Genomic DNA, 17,865 nt, shown 5'->3' with positions numbered 1-17,865 from the left:
AATAGGGTTTTTATGTGGTGGAAGTGCTGTTATGAGACTTGTCTGTATTTCTAGTGCTACTAAAATGCCAGTATCCATCTATGATGCTGGTTACTTGGGTCGATCCAAAGCCTGAACGCATTGGAGATGTTGGATATCCTGCAATAGTCGCAGTACTTGAAACAAGTCTTCATAGAAAATTTTTGTTTGGACCTGACTCGGTTCAAATTGCAATCATAAACTGTGAGAAATCACTGTGTGTCTTCGTGAATCTGATGAAATGAAGTCCAAATGGTTCTTATGTAGGGAAAAAAATCTTGGATCATCACAAAAGGTGTGGGCATCTCATTCAGTTTTAGTTTCATTATTCCTTATACATGTTGATGTGTCTTTATTTCGATGCTATAGAGCTGTATAAACTTACGGATTTTATTAGTGTATTATTACGTAAATAAAATTCACTCAAATACCATTAATAAACATGTCTTCAATGTAAAAGGAACTTTAACAGGGGTTCAATGATGTGTTCGCTTCGCATTATCAAACCGTTGTTTTGGCGGCTCAACCTAGACAAAGGATCGATCTGCAAGGATTATGATCAAATTTAAACGAAATATTTATTTAGTCCTTACATGCAAAAAAAAAAATCAATCTTCTTGCTGATTGGAAAATCTCTCGACCCATGGGACCTCTCTCCCTACGACGAGCTTTCTCTCTTATCTATATACATATCATCCTCACTACCCTTCCATGTGTAATGCTTGCATAGAGATAGCTTGCATACGATTTATTGGTTCAACTATTGAACCAATGTTGGCTGAGCAGTCTTCAGGGAATTAAAAACGCAATTTTTTTATTTTTCCCTGAAGACTGCTCATACAACATTGGTTCAATAACATAACCTCAGTCGAAGCTCATCCAAAAATATTGGTTCAACTTTATTTTAAGTTGTTTCAACGCAATTTCGTAGTTGAGCCCAATACCGAATTTTCACTAAATTTCACTTCACTGTGTTTCACTGTGGGCCAGGGACGCAATCTGGTGGGACTAAATTAATAACTTGATAGCAAAGCATTTCTGGCATTTGGTTTCTAAGTTAAAATTTGTTTGTAACAACAAGGACCATTTACTGATATAAACCGATAGTTCTTAAAGCGTTCGCATAGGTGGCACCACAATTTTACTTTTTACTTTGACGTTCTAGAGCATAGTTTCCCAAACTGTGGGTTGCAACCTCCTGTAAGCCAGTCTTTGGTGGGAAAAAAATCCAAAATATAAATTTATTTCCAATTTTTTTATGTTTCTCAAAACTAATCGAATAATTGAAACCGTGTGGTTCCGTGAGTCAATATTGAGCAATGGAACAACGACTCATGGAGGTTTAGCTTAACTGGCTTGAGTTTTACGAGAATATTATCTATTTTTTATAAAGTTATGATAAACGTTGAAACATACAAACAATTCTTAGTGGTGTTGTAAGAGTTTTGTATGTTAATATTTTCATCTTGTGATCAAATCCCATTCCCAACAAAGTAATAACGGACCTCAGAAGCTTCAGTACAAAACTTGTTTCTGGATAATATTTCATTGGTGGATCGCAAGGAATACGCGTGTTGGCTAGGTGGGTCGCGCAACCAAAAAGTTTGGGAACCTATGTTCTAGAGACTTGGAATCTTCGGTAAAGTTGTTCATTTGATAAAATAAACAAATCTTTTGAAGACTTCAAAATTCCAAAGGCTACTGATTTCGAGTTATAAAAGGTAAAATAAAAAAAATAGTGAAAAAACGGTTTTATCGCCGGATTTGAAATTTTTGTTAAAAGCCATATCATATATTATTTTTCTGATAAAAAATAATTAACACAAATTTTAGTGAAAAAATTATAACAATACGATTCATAAAAATTAGGAATTAAGGAAAAAAAATGAAAAAATAGAGCAATTTTTAACTTTAACATCTTTGAAAGCGCAAAAAATCGCAAGCTCAAATTTTTAGGCAACATAGATACAATACTAGATGAAACTGAAGTAAAAATTTTGAGGGGTTTATTATGGATTAATGAGATTTTTTCAACATTTTTTTCTTTTTCATTACGCGATAAATAATTTAAGTTTAATTTAAAATCAGCGTGAAAAATATAGTTGATACTTTATGAAATAATTACATTTGCCTTGCGTACAAACAGGCTTCGGATTTCATCTGGGTATTCGTCTGTTACAATTTTGGAGGCTTTCCATTTAAGGAAATTGTCAGAATTGGTCATGATGACGATAATTTACTGACACATGATCAAATTTTTCATGGCATACTAAGCCATTTGTATCATTGAAAAATACATGTACCCAGTTTCAATCTATACTTTCATCTACATTGTTCGATATCATGAACTCAAGGCACAGCCCAAAAACTGAATTTCAAGGCTACTAAAATGGCCCTTTTGAACAGTTTTCTAAAAGTATTTGTTCCATGACACGTAATTTCTCTATGTCGATGATCCCTTCAGATCGACATTTGGAAATTCAACTGTATTGGAGAAATATAATCATTGTATTAATGGAAATATCTCATAAATTCACACCCCTCTGAAAATTTGACATCTGTTTCATCTAGTATTGTTAACGCTCACTCTATTCACAGTTTGGGGAACAGAAAACTCCATGAACAGGCAACTTTATCACGTTGTAGTAAAATTGCTGGCAGCTGAGCAACAGTGACCTTCTTGTTTGAACAATGACAAAGTAATATTTTTTTCTCGATCAACCAATGAGTCTCATAAAAGTCACATTTCGGTGAATATTTTTGAGCTACACTTTGGTTTTAAAACAAATAAAGTTTCGGTTTAATTTGTCCTCTAATGCCATTTATTTCTTATTATTCTTTGAATCATATATTTATACGTTCATAATACTGCCCACCGATTCAAGCACCTGTCATGTTCGATTGGCTCCGATAGTTCTATCCACCAGACTGTGAATAGAGTGACTGTATTATTGTTCCATGTTGACTCAAGAGATTTGGTGATATGAAATTTCAAAAATTGCTCTATTTTTCAAGTTTTTCATTATACTTATTTTGCATCGTATTACTATTTTTTCACTTGAATTGTATTTGTTATATTTGTATCAGCAAAAAATATTATAGGGCATGGCCTTTGAGAAAAATGTCAAACTCGGTTGAAAACCGTTTTAACCCTAATTTGGTTTTATTTTGCGAGTGATTGGTAAAATAAGATCAAATTAGTGTAACAGTAGCCCGTGGATTCGTGAGGAAGAAAGAGAATAACGAGGGATTTTGAGTTGAAACAATCAATATACCTCATTTTGAGTAGAGCAAACTTATTTTTATTTCACCGTCTGATAGATAGGGTAGGGGTTTAACAATGGCACTGAATGGACAGCATGGGAAGTGAAGAACATAATTTGTTGAAATTCCTCTTAATTTATGTCATCCATACGTTGAAGTGAAATAGTTCAAATCGTTTTTTTTTAAACAAGATATTTATGACTTATATGCCTCTGCTTCCAACACTCTGTCGGTCAGTGTTCAGACAAACCGGACTAAATGATGTTTTGACTAAAATATCATTTTATTTTTTGACTAAATGATAACATAGTTAGTTTTAACAAACAACAATATGTCGACCTGACCTGTTTTTTAATGTGTCATCAAAGAATAATTTTTATACTGCATGCATTAGTTAAATACCGATAATTTTATACTAAAATTATCACTTTTCTTAATAAAATGCTCTTGTGTTACAAGCTTATCCAGATTACTAACTAACACTGTACCTTTCTTAAACATGAGTAACAGTGTTGCTCCGTAAAATATTATGATTTATGTTTTAATACGATGGCTGAAGTTAACCAATGCACATTAAATTGAAATCAAAGCGATTCAAACCGTTTCTTGAACGATAACGTAAATTATATCCAGCAAATAAATAACACCCACCAATAAAGACCACCCTAGTGCCCAAATCCGACCCAAAGCGCGACACGATGTTACATTTGCTGCTCAGGTGCTAATTATGACCTGCGCCAAGTGACCGCCTCTGCGGCTACCCGAGGCAACGTCCGGAATGTGTGTGAGTGCAGCAGAGTCAGCAGAAAAAAAAAATGTCACACTCACTTAAGGGACCCACCGCCGCCAAACTGTAAAACAAATTGATCAATCGTCGGCAGTTTACTGGATTTTTGCAACTACTAGCGAGCGCAATTGGGCAACAGTGTGGAATTTGGCTTGAGTCGGCAATTGAGAATTAGGTGGGACGACAAGCAGGTATTATCGTTGGGGAAGTGATTTTTTTTTTGCGTGGCTGCTTAAAATTAGTGCTTTTGTTTTTTCGGTAATCGCAAAGGGACCTTGACTGGGACGGTGATTAAACGGCGTGCTTTACGGTCACTGTAGTCACATGTGTAGCTTAAATAGTCGCGAGAAGGTTCTATATTAGGTTCTATTTTGCTTTCATGGTCACACAGTGAGGGGGAATCAGCGTCTTGATTTCGGGGCTTTATTGGATAAGCTCTGTTAATCACAACGGCGGTACAATGTGATGGTGTGCTGAAAATCCTCGGTGTTGATTGAACCACATATCTGAGGCGCAAAGGTAAGTGGGGGTAAGTTCTTGGTTGATGGTTCTCAAAATGCTGTCTGGCACATCCAGGGATGCCACGGTTGGAAACCCGAGTGAAATTTTTATTTGTGTTACCTTCTACAAGCTATTGTTATCAGCACTATATTGTTTAATTTTAATTAAAGACCTATTGATCTCTCACCACAACCCTAATCAACGTTTGGTAAAGCTTCGTTGAGCTCAATTAGATCCACATTTCTTCTCATCTCTTTTGGCATTACGTACTGATTGGAACAGAGCCTGCTCATCAGCTGAGTGTTCTTTTGAGCACTTCCACAGCTAATACATTAGAGCTTTCTTTGACAATTAACCATTTTTAGCAAGTGTATATCGTGTGGCAGGTACGAAGATATTTTATGCCCTGAGAAGTCGAGAAAATTTTCTTTACGAACAGATCCTCGACCGGTGAAATTCGAACCCACGACTCTCAGCTTGGTCTTGCTGAATAGCTGCGTGTTTATCGCTACGCACACTTAACTCAGGATGCCGAATCTCGGCTAATTTTAACCGCGATCCGCACAGCCGAGTAGTCGGCAAACAAATTTCCTGGGATCTCAGGAAATAAAAGCCGAAATCAAATACTTTGTCTAGAGGAGTATTTCCAATTCCTTATACAGTCAACTTTCCATAACTCGTGTTGAAAGGACCATCGAGTTAGGGAGGTATGGAGTTACAGAACACAAAATCAGTGCATCGAGGTAGTCATGAAAACCAACTTGTACTGTGGTTTTCTAACTCAATAGCTATATAGGGACGATTCAAATATGACGTCCACGTACTGTCAGTGGTTTTGGAAGTCAGAAGATATTTATTAGACTTTTTTATAATTTGTGGGCCAAAACAAATGAAACGATTTGGCAAAAACAGAAACTCTTCTAGAGTATTTTGCAGTGAATTATCTAGTATTTTTTTCGCTAATGTCACTAGAAAAATTTCTTGGTATCCTTCAGATACTCATCAAGGAATTCATTTATGAATCATTCTCCAGAGATTCCTCGAAGGAGTTGTTCAACAATTATCACAAAAAAATGCTGCAATGATTCCTCTAGTAAGCTTACACAGATTCCAAGAAGGTTAGCTTCTGCTATTTTCCCAAAATATTTTCAAAAGATTACTCTAAATCCGCGGTTTTAAGAAAACTCTGTCAGGAATTTCACCAATAATTCATAATTAATTATAAAACCTCCAAATATTCTTATAATAATTCTTCCAGGGTTTTCTGCTGTAATTTCTTCAAGAATGTGTACTAAAATTCTTTCATTTTTCCAAGATCTTCTGCAGCATATAACCCCAGAAGCTTTGAGAGATGAACTCACCTAGGGCAGTAAATCACTTCAATAAAGTTGAACATGCTTATTCTAGCAGAAGTTCCTTTGAGAACAAATCTTCAATATGTCTTGAAATTTACCCAAGAGGTTTCCGGAAATATGGATATTTTTTTAAGATTCGTCTTGAAATTTTCCCACACATGCTTTCTTGAATTACCTAGGAGTTACTCCAGGAATTCCTGGAGGAATTCTTCAAGTCGTTCCTTGACAAAGTTCTTGTGAAGTTTTCCGAGGATCTAGATTTTTTTTGTGACTTTTTCGTGCCCCTATCTCTGATAGATAAACTCTATAGAAAAAGGAAATACATCCAGAAATTCAAAAGAAATTGCAGAATAATTGATTACCAAGCATTTAGACATTCACAGAAGATGGCAAAAAAGATTTTTAGAAAAATTCCTAAAAAGAATAGCCATTGTCACTTTTTGAAAGATGAATTTCTTCAAAAATGAAGAAGGATGGTGTACCGTTTTGATTCATATTACGGACACTTAAGGCCTCTTTGAAGTGTGAACCACCTAAAAGCATATAAATTATATCAATTTATATGATACTTCGGCGTTATCATGCTATCAGGACACTTACCTTTCGAATAGTGGATGAAGATTCGAATTCCACAACTTCAATAAATTTAAATAAATAGAGATGAGTGCCCTCTTCAGGATTCTTATTCCGGACACCCCTTTTCTTTTGCTTCTTATTCCGGACGCTTTGATTCGAATTCCGGACAGCTCATGAAAAGTAAAGTTGAAAAAGTTTAATTGTTAAATAAACACTACCAGCCATTAGAAAAACTTCAAAACTAGTTGACCATTGTATATTCTCATGGATTGCTATGGAAAAATCTTATTAAAACCAGTTTCCAAAATGAGCGCTTTTGAACGGCAAATTTTGAAACATTTCCCATACAAAGTAGAATGTCCGGAATTTGAAGCTGTTCGGAGTTTGAATCAGAATGGTATATCATCCTCTTTTTACGCCCCTTGTTTTTACGCTCCAAATTCCAATTTACGCCCCTCTTTTTACTCTCGAAATTCCAACCTACGCTTCCTTTTATTACGCTCCAAAAATTCCAAATTACGCTTTGCCTCATGACGACCTACTAGACCTATGTAATATGAGTAGTTTTGGAACAGGACCGATGAGTAGATGAATGAAATTGATGTCCAACGCCATTTTGGAATCCAAGATGGAGACTTCATACCCATATTGCATGGGTTTAAAGTGATTTTTTACAGTCACCGTTTTGGAACCCAAAATGGAGTTGGAATGGATTTACGGCATCTGTCCCTTTTAAAAATACCTACAATGCATGGGTTTCAAGTGATTTCCATAAACCAGTAGTCGTCATCTTGGAATCCAAAATGACGTCAGACTATGGTTTCCATCATCCCTATTGGTTACCCTTGAGAAGCACCACGGATAAACTCCACCTCTTTGCAAAGCTTCTGGGGAACAAACGAAAAGCTTTTTCTTGCTTCTCATTATTTTTCCGCTCGAAATTTGAACTTACACTCCTTTTTTTGGGCTCCTACAGTAAAGGGCGTAAAAAGAGTTTTGGCTGTACCTGTGTAATCTTTTATAACAAGTTGTATTATAATCATGCTTTTAATTGGAACAAATTTAAAACACTTTTTGTTATTATAACTAATTTTTTTTAATCATGTTGTAATTTCATTCACCAAATTAAATGATTTTTTCAATAAAACAATTAATTTGTTTGTTTCAAATTTTTTTATGATTGTGATACAATTTTGTTGTGACCCACTGGTCGGGATCTATAAAAGAGATGACATTAAGACCTGCTGTAAGTATTCTAGGAAAACCAAAATTAAGTTGTTTTTTAAGCAATTGCAATCATAGATATGGGTGTTACTAAGAAAAATGTATTAGATACCCTTTGCTTGTTAATTGAACCACTGTACAAGGAGTACGTGAATTTGGAATTACGTCAATCACTTAAAAAGCGATGTAAACAAGCAAAAGCATGTCGAATTATTTGAACTTTTATCTGTTTGCATTCCAAGAGTTGTTTTCAAAGTGAATCTTCGGTGGAATTTTCATAGAAAATCTATAAAAATAAATGTTTAATAGATATTTGCTAGGAGAATGTTCTTAGGGAAATTCTTTCGAGAAATTATTGAAGAGTCCCTGAATAAATTTGAAGATTAAGGTTTCTCAAGAAAACCATGGAAAAATGCCTGATAATTTTCTGCTACATTTAATGAAGAAATTTCACTTGTAATAATCGAGTTAAAAAAAATTAAGAGGAATTTCAGAGAGGATTTTAATGAGATAAATTCAACACTGAAAACATCTCCAAGACCTATTTGAGGGATTCCTTCTGAATTTCATAAGACATTATTACTGTAGCGCTTTCTATTTCCACACCCCTATCTTTAAGCGATTCCCAAAAAAATCTTTTTTTATGTTTCTTGAGAAACTTTACTGGAAGAATATGCTTGAAACCTCGTTAACTTTCCCACTGTGCAAGGAGACGAAGCGTGAACTTGACATAGCATCAATTGCTTAAAAAGCTAGATGAATAAGAAAAAACATGCCGATTTCTTCGACCTCTTCTCTGCGTTGCATTCTAAGAGTTGATTTCAAAGTGAACCTTTCGAGAAATTTTCAGAGATATCTATCAAGAATGTATAAGAATATGTTATTATTTTTGAAGGAGTCCCTGAAGTTTTTTGTAGTTCCAACTCCAGCTCCAACTCCAAAATCGAACTTTTTTTAATACTTTTCAAAAGTCCCTAAAAAAAATTGAAGATTGAACCCTATAAAATATACTAAAGGTTTCTCAAGTAAACCGTAAACAATATGATTTTTTTACTTTTAGTCTTAACGAAGATATTCTGCTTGTAATTATCGAAGGAATCTTAAAAATAATGTTTAAAAAATCGAGATGGATTTCAGACGAATTTCAGAGAGATAATCCATGTTAAAATTTCAAGAGGAATCTGTGAAGAAACTCTTAGATGTATTCTAGAAAATTCGTCTTAAATATGTTATTTGAAAAAACTTTGCTAAATCGAACTTTCAATAAATAAATTGAAACTCATTGAATGAATATTAAAAAGAATCTATGAACAATATCTGGAGATATCGTAAATAAATTGTGGTACTAATTTTGATTTCCAAATGCATCCATATCGGAAAGGAGTCCATTTATAATATCATGGAAAAATTCCTCGAAAGTACTGTTTGATAATATACATAAAAAACATAATCGGAGCTCTTTGTAGATGAATCAAAAGATAAGGTGATCGAATATTTTCTGGGAATTTATTAAGCATTCTGTGGAGGAGTTCATTAAGATTTTTTTGTGATCGAAGTCAGGATACCACTGATCATATTGAAAGCACATTGAAAAAAAAATGTTTGGATCAGCTGTTGTGTGACAAGCATAGTTTGAAAACAGTGTGTTAGAAGCATTATTTGCAGATAATTTCTAAGGATATTTCAGAAATAAATCCAATGGAATCCCTGCACGAGTTCTTACATAAATTTTTGGAATTTTTCCTAAACGGAGGCATTTTTCAGAGAATAATTGAAAAAATATTTGAGATAATTATTGGAGAAATCTCAAAAGAAATCCTTGGAAAATTTTATAAAAATTCATGGAAAATTTATGTTTAATTTTTGGATTCGTTCACAGAGATTCCTATCGATTTTTTTTTTTCAAATATCGAAATTTTACCAACATCTTTTTCTTTTTCTGAAATTTAAACATCTTTATGTCTCCTTCAATTTTAAAAATTTCCCAATTCCTTTTTGATCACTTGGGCTATATTTCGGATTCTACTTTCGGCTTTTGTTTGAATAGATATTGAATATTTCTGAAAGATTTCTTGAAGCAGTGCTTGAGATAATTCTTGAGGGATTAACAAAACAAAAACCAAAAATTTGTTTTTTTGAAAAAGTCTATTATTTGCATTTTGTGGAAAAAACCAAAGAGGTTCAAGTAGAATTTTTCTTTTAAATTTACAAACATTATTGTTCTTCAACAATATATTGCTTTTACCCAACATCTGCTTTTTTCTAGATTTCCTAAAGAAGCAATTCGCGCATAACGTTTCAAAACAACCTATGTAACAATGAGAGATTATATCCTCTCTCGATTACAACAATGCAATTCTATACCACGAATCGAAAGACAAATGTCCTTGGGTAGCGTTTCGTACGAAACGCATCAGAAAACACTAATATGCAGGGTTGGGAAAAATCTTGAAATTCACTCTACAGTAGCCAAGCAAAGCCAATCACAGTCAGCGAAGCCAGTGAAACTCACGCCTATCGCTGCTGTAGGCAAAAAGCCTTGAAAATAGCAAAACACCCGTTGCTAAGGGCAACCCAGAATTACTGTAGAAAAATGTTCTATTTCCCGCTGCATTTCCCGCATTTAGAGCTTTCAATGACACTCATGATTTAGAAAATTTGTGCACCCAACATAGACTACTTGATGAGATTCACGTTTTTGAACTACTGTACTGGAGAGCCACGTGATTTTCGCGAAAATTCAAGCCTACTACTATTACCATTCCCAGCACTGCTAATATGGCTCAGTTATTGAACAAGAAGTAAAGTAAACGAAGAGATCCTCTCAATTTTAGATAGGTCCTTTTGAAAAGTTAAATACATTCATGATGCTTCTGTAGTTCTTTCAAGAATTTGTAGGAAGAAGAGATAAATTTAGGTATTTTGATGATAAAATTCCAATCAAGTTGCTGAAGATACTGTGGAAAATTTGTTTAGGGATCGCTAATTGTTGGAGTAGTTAACAGTATGGAAGTTAAAAGTGATCCTGGAAGAATGTCTTATTAAACTTGAATGAAGGCCTGAAATAATTATTGGTGGTATTTTCAGTTTTATTTTTGTTATCTCCGAGCAAATTTTTGGAACTAATTTATGTTGTTATTCAAAAAAAAAAACATTAGCTGAATTTAATGAAGCATCTGTGTCAAATATGTGGAGAAATAGTAGAATAAACCTGGAAAAAAATGATTTCTTAACAAATCTTTATCGAAATGCCTAGAGGAAGCAATTTATGATATCATGGAAGAATTACTCGTTAATGTGCATGGCTCAATAAATAGAATGGGTAGGCTATTTCGTGACAAGCATGGTTTGAAAACAGTAGTATTCTGGAGTCATTGTTTATTGATGATATTTTAGAAAATATTGTGAAAAATTATAAAGGAACTCCTGCAAGAATTCTTACAGAAATTTCAGAAGTATCTTATTCTTGGAGGAACTCCAAAAGAAATCTTTTTTGAAATTTTAATAAAATTCCTGGATATTTTTAGTACCAATTCATGGATTAGAATAGAACGATTCCTATCGTATTTTTTTTTAAACATCCATATTCTGATTTTTGCTATATTTAGTTTAGCTGAAAAAATGAGATTGTATTTGGATCACTAGTGAATATGCAACCAGAAAGCATTGGAAAAAAAATACCTGGCATCCCTAGTCACACCTCATTTGCACACCGAAATGGCCTGAACATTCTGAAACACCTGTTAGATAGATGAATTAAATGATAGCGCATGATCGCAACCAATAGCCAAATTCAATTAAGTACCGTTTTGTCTCAAATTCCGAACAGACTCATATTCCGAACACTCGGTTTTTGTATGGCGATTTGATTGAAATGTTTCGCTGAAATATGTCATCAAATTACAAGGAAATGGCAGTCACTTGCATTTCATTTTTTCGTCTTCCAATCTATTTAGTACCACGGAATTAGTGATGATTCTCTAGTTCGAAACCAGTAAAAGTAGCCCTGATAGATTTACTTGTAAAATTATTCATTTTAATGCCAATCATTCGTGCTGTTCGGAATTTGAATCAAGGTGTTCGGAATATGAGACAGAATGAACACAGTGTTCGGCATTTGAAGCAAAATGTTGCTCCCTACTTTTACGTAAAAACAATACTAAACAAGTTTAAATAAACAATTTTATCGACACACCCAACAGCTAACAGTTAGGCGTTGCGGAGAAATTAAATTTTTTACAAATATCTGCTAATGTATGCCTCTTAGATGCATTTGAAGTCAATGTTGGCCTTAAGTGTTCGGAATGAGTCAAAACGGTATTGCTCAACTGCTCGATTAGTTCCTTCAACTAATACCGGAAAGTACATCGCTACTGTTTGCTTTGAATGCATTCCGCGCGTTTGCACAGTTATAACCTCAAGGGCTTCTGATCGTTCTGCAGCGTAAACCGCCAAGTGTTTTTCCGCTAGCGAGCGTTCAAACCCAAGCCCATATCATCCATCAAATCCATGTCGCACACAGCGAAACCCGGCAAGCGTGAATCTAGACAAAACTCTGTTCTCCGGTGGCTTCTAGAAATCGACAGCGGCACGATCACGATCGACGATATTCGCTCGTAATCTGATCGACCCTTTGCTCATCGAGCGAAAACTTCCACGACTTGGCGGCTTCAGCCGTGTGGAGATGATATCTTAACGGCAGTGCTAATAGAACCGCTTCTAATCGGATTAGCTATGGTGGAAACGCTAATACTTGCGGTGCAGATCCGGAGGAATCCGCTTATCCTTGCGCCAATTTGTGCTGTTCGATCTGAAGGAAGCCCCTAACTCGCATGCTGTATCAGAAAAATTTCATAACTTCCCATCCAGCATCGGCGGCAGTCGATCGACACTACCGGTCTAACGTAGTCGCTTATTTTGCTTCCAATAAGTACCCACATTCACTTACCTACTTGCATCTAACCTTGAAGTTTTGTTGACATTTGCGCTAAAACCGCTCAGTGCATATTCAAATACTCCAATGTGTGACCACAAATCGAAACGACGACGCGTTGCAACATAACCTGTTCCCATTGGCGGGCATTTATTGAATTATATGTGTATGCAAAACCATTGGGACCGGTAGCACCAACCACCGAGAAGCGCGCAGCTATACGGAATGTGCAGTGCACTGCGCGAGTGGCTGAAGTGTATGCTTTCTTGTAAATGGGCATTAACTGCCGCCTCGCGCATATCGTTGCCGTCCCATGCCGGTCCGATCGGTCGGTCACTGTGCTCTAGTGCGTGATAAACGGCGAATCAATCACCTCTGGTTACAGAGTCGACCGCAGGGGGTTGTTTTCCATCAATAGAGTACGTTCAGATGTTCTATTCTTTCATTAGTATTATTTTAAACATAACTTTAATTTCTTATATCTATCTGTTCTGTAAAAAAAAACATAAAGAATTTAATAAAGTAAATCTAAATTAGGCTATTATCATTTTTTTTTACCAATGTACAATCCAATCTATTTAACAACCGTTACTGAAGGGTCTTCAAAAATCAGTAATGGAAAAAAATACAGTAATATTAAAATCAGATGTCAAAAGATGCAACGGCTAGATGCCAAAATACAGACTCAAGATAACCAGGAAAATTTTAGGCATTGTTTTGAGAGCTCTCCTTAAATTGAGTTAAAGACAATTCAAAATCATAAGTTTACAGCAAGATAGAAGAATAGAGTCTTCAACAAGGTAGGAATTGCTTCCAGTTCCAGTATACAATTTCTCCTGTAGGGTTCAAAATTATTTGTAATCCGGCATCACTGCTCAAGTAAAAACAATAGGCTCAATTATTAAAATTTCCTGCAAGTTATCTGAAACGAATCTTTTCAGTAAAACAGAAGTTGACTCCAAAAATTGTTAAACATGTAGAACATATTTGAACATATTTGAAAGCTGGTATCACGGCTTAAATTAAATTGAAAAAGAAGAACATCCCAAACTTTCGATTAAGACATTCAGATTTGATATAGGCGTTAAGTGTCATCCTGTTACACACAAAAAATTCCCTATGTAGCTTGCAACATCACTGAAATAAAAAGGAAAAACCTAAGTATTTCAAAACATAAAAAGGTAACAAATTTGATTGATTGGAAGAATTGGAATGTGTATCAAATGTCTCATGTGAGATATCAAACTATATTTTTAGCTGGCAGCACTGCTGATATGGTTTCCAACAGGGCTTAATTTCAAATCAATCAACTAAATAATCCGAATCTTTCGCAAATTCTACATAATAGCTTTCAAATACCCCAGCAAGGCATTTTTAATTGCTTCAAACGATATTATCTGAATTCTTAAAACTTCACTAGTGACTAAGGCGATAGAGTCAAAATTTTGCAGCTTTGTCACGGTCCCATACTTTTGGTCACATTTTACACAAACGTGTACGTAAGTATTTAGTGAAACTATTTCTCAAATGTGTAGATTTAGCGCTATTTAATAATTTCATTTTTTTTTTGCATATAAAGGCGCGTGGTGTACGCACAGGTCTATCGATTGCAAGGTTTTTGGAACGATTCCAGGTTGCCGCGAAAATTTTGATTTTGATTTCATAAGGCAAAGTTATGAATTTCAATAAGTCCAGTCAGATTTTTGGAAAAAAATAAAATGTTTATAGCACTTTTCTATTCGAAATTTACCATCAGCAAATATTTTCAACCGATAGTAATTCGGAAATAGTCACCGGGAAGAACATTTTCCGATGACTATTTCCACAGGGAAAGATGATATTAGCAATATACAAATGTCCAAGTCACGTGATATTCATGACATTTAACAGCCCTGATTTCAACCTGATTACTTGCGGTGAATTTTCATAAGTGGTATCTATGTATTTCGATAGTCCATTTTCCTCAAACTTCCAGCCAAGGCGTAAATAGAATTGGAGTTTATTTCGATAACTCCTGTCCATTACCAACCTTAATATATTCAAATTTCTTTTCAAATCGCTTTAAAATCCAACATGCCCCATAGACACAATTGAGGGGTTTGAAGCAGGCTGAAGGGCATTAAGCCGCATGCCGTTAGGCCGAAAGATCCGTTAGGCCGAAAGGGTCGTTAGGCCAAAATAACATTTGATAAAATACTACCATTTTGATGAGCTGGTGGGGAATCGACTGTATGGTTGTAATCAATTATGTTTTTCGGCTACGCAGTCTTAATTTTTACAACGGCTTATTTATTTGCCCGACGTTTCGACACGGGAATTGTGTCTTCCTCAGGGGGTACTGTAATTTAATGTTTATACTAAGTGTGTTTTACATGTTTAGTTGTTGTAACTTACAATATTGTTGTCGTTTGTAGTCTTATGTTTTGTTTAACTTTAACTGTCAGGTCGGGATATTTTGGGTACATGCTATAAATTAAAATTTGGTTTAAGTGGATAGTTCTTATAAAATGCTTAAAAATATACGTCAATCTTACACTTAGCAAAAATAATTATCTTATTAACACAGCTTGTACTAGCAATGGCGCAATTTCTCTTCTTTACTGGCCACACTTTGGTCTATCCTATCTGTTAACTGTTGTGCCCTATCGGTAAAAATGACTCTTGCTCTTCTATGCTATTCTCTCTCCTATTTGTGTCACCTTCATGTTCTCTCTCATTCTTGTCTTGTTCGGTTTTGCTCTTGATGTCGTGCAACACTGCTGCATATGTTGTACTGAGTTTGTCTATGTCCGTTCGTTTGTTGACTGTATAATTAGTGTTGGTGATGTGGCACATTTCAAGAAATGGTAGTGTGGATTGTTTGTAGCTATGGTCAATTACTTGTGTGTGTTCTAAATTAAACCTATGATCTAGTTCAACACAATGTTTAATAAGAGCTGTTGTTGTTTCTATTAGAGATGTCTTTGCTGTTTCGGTATTGGTATTGTTGTCGTTTATGAGTTTTTCTAGTCTGTTTACATTTGATCGGTGTCCTGCTAGTCGCTTACGTAAACTATTGGTGGTCATACCAATATAGCAGTTTTTGCAATTATTGCATGGAATTTTATATATAACATTACTAATATCTTCTTTACTTACAGGATATTTTACTTTCGTGTGGAGCTGTTTAATGGTGTGAGATTGTTTTGTTGCGATTGTTATGTTGGGATAGTCTTTGGATAGAATTTTTATAATTCGTTGGGAAAGTGCAGGTATGTACGGGATGGCTCGGTATATCTTATCGTTATCTGTTATTTCAGGCTGTTCTGGTGCAGGATCATCAATTCTGGAAGAACCTTCGATGTCACTAGTTGTCGGATGATCGTTTTCGATTGGTGTTATTTGGGGCATGTTGGATCGTAGTTGAGCAGTATAGGAAGTAATTTGCAGGGCAGAAAGCGGCTCGATTTGTGTTTCGGGTGTGGGTATTGCTGGTCAAATGGTCGGTGGGGTGGGAGGCTGACATGATGGTTGGCTTTGGGTGGTATCGGCGGTATTCAAAACCCATCTCATCTGGCCGTATGCTAAACTTCAAATCATTTCACCAGCCTAAGCATAAAATAAACGTAGCCAACAACTTCATACACAGGGTATGGTATCTCACACGCAACAAACCTAAGGAAGCAATAGTCAACATTATTCACCGTCACCTAATTATGAACAACTATCCTAAACAATTAGTCAACCGATTGCTCAACCTATACGAAAACAAACGTCATTCAAGTTCACCAACCAGCCTACCGAATAATCAGCAACCAGCAACAATCAACGAAATTACCGTCAACACTACAGAAGCCACCCAAAGCCAACCATTGCGTCAGCCTCCCACCCCACCTACATTCATCGAGAATGCCGCCGATACCACCCAAAGCCAACCATCATGTCAGCCTCCCACCCCACCGACCATTCGACCAGCAATACCCACACCCGAAACACAAATCGAGCCGCTTTCTGCCCTGCAAATTACTTCCTATACTGCTCAACTACGATCCAACATGCCCCAAATAACACCAATCGAAAACGATCATCCGACAACTAGTGACATCGAAGGTTCTTCCAGAATTGATGATCCTGCACCAGAACAGCCTGAAATAACAAATAACGATAAGATATACCGAGCCATCCCGTACATACCTGCACTTTCCCAACGAATTATAAAAATTCTATCCAAAGACTACCCCAACATAACAATCGCAACAAAACAATCTCACACCATTAAACAGCTCCACACGAAAGTAAAATATCCTGTAAGTAAAGAAGATATTAGTAATGTTATATATAAAATTCCATGCAATAATTGCAAAAACTGCTATATTGGTATGACCACCAATAGTTTACGTAAGCGACTAGCAGGACACCGATCAAATGTAAACAGACTAGAAAAACTCATAAACGACAACAATACCAATACCGAAACAGCAAAGACATCTCTAATAGAAACAACAACAGCTCTTATTAAACATTGTGTTGAACTAGATCATAGGTTTAATTTAGAACACACACAAGTAATTGACCATAGCTACAAACAATCCACACCACCATTTCTTGAAATGTGCCACATCACCAACACTAATTATACAGTCAACAAACGAACGGACATAGACAAACTCAGTACAACATATGCAGCAGTGTTGCACGACATCAAGAGCAAAACCGAACAAGACAAGAATGAGAGAGAACATGAAGGTGACACAAATAGGAGAGAGAATAGCATAGAAGAGCAAGAGTCATTTTTACCGATGGGGCACAACAGTTAACAGATAGGATAGACCAAAGTGTGGCCAGTAAAGAAGAGAAATTGCGCCATTGCTAGTACAAGCTGTGTTAATAAGATAATTATTTTTGCTAAGTGTAAGATTGACGTATATTTTTAAGCATTTTATAAGAACTATCCACTTAAACCAAATTTTAATTTATAGCATGTACCCAAAATATCCCGACCTGACAGTTAAAGTTAAACAAAACATAAGACTACAAACGACAACAATATTGTAAGTTACAACAACTAAACATGTAAAACACACTTAGTATAAACATTAAATTACAGTACCCCCTGAGGAAGACACAATTCCCGTGTCGAAACGTCGGGCAAATAAATAAGCCGTTGTAAAAATTAAGACTGCGTAGCCGAAAAACATAATTGATAAAATACTACTATTTCAAATGAC

General features: G+C 35.5%; 1 protein-coding gene across 4 annotated transcripts in view; it reads left to right on the top strand.

Annotated features, from left to right (window-relative positions):
* Positions 1–17,865, top strand: part of LOC5575560 (elongation of very long chain fatty acids protein AAEL008004) — a 102,834-nt gene that overhangs the window by 63,406 nt on the left and 21,563 nt on the right. Inside the window, exon 2 of one of the 4 annotated variants that reach the window (XM_021847807.1) lies at positions 4,461–4,588. The exons of the other annotated variants lie outside the window; for them this stretch is intronic. The gene's annotated coding sequence lies outside the window, so the exon portion shown is untranslated. The remainder of the gene's footprint in view (positions 1–4,460; positions 4,589–17,865) is intronic. 4 annotated transcript variants of the gene reach the window in all.

This window comes from Aedes aegypti, chromosome 2 (assembly GCF_002204515.2).
Source record: "Aedes aegypti strain LVP_AGWG chromosome 2, AaegL5.0 Primary Assembly, whole genome shotgun sequence".
In the NCBI taxonomy this organism is placed as follows: Eukaryota; Metazoa; Arthropoda; class Insecta; order Diptera; family Culicidae; genus Aedes; species Aedes aegypti.
This window is presented reverse-complemented; position numbering and strand designations above follow the sequence as displayed.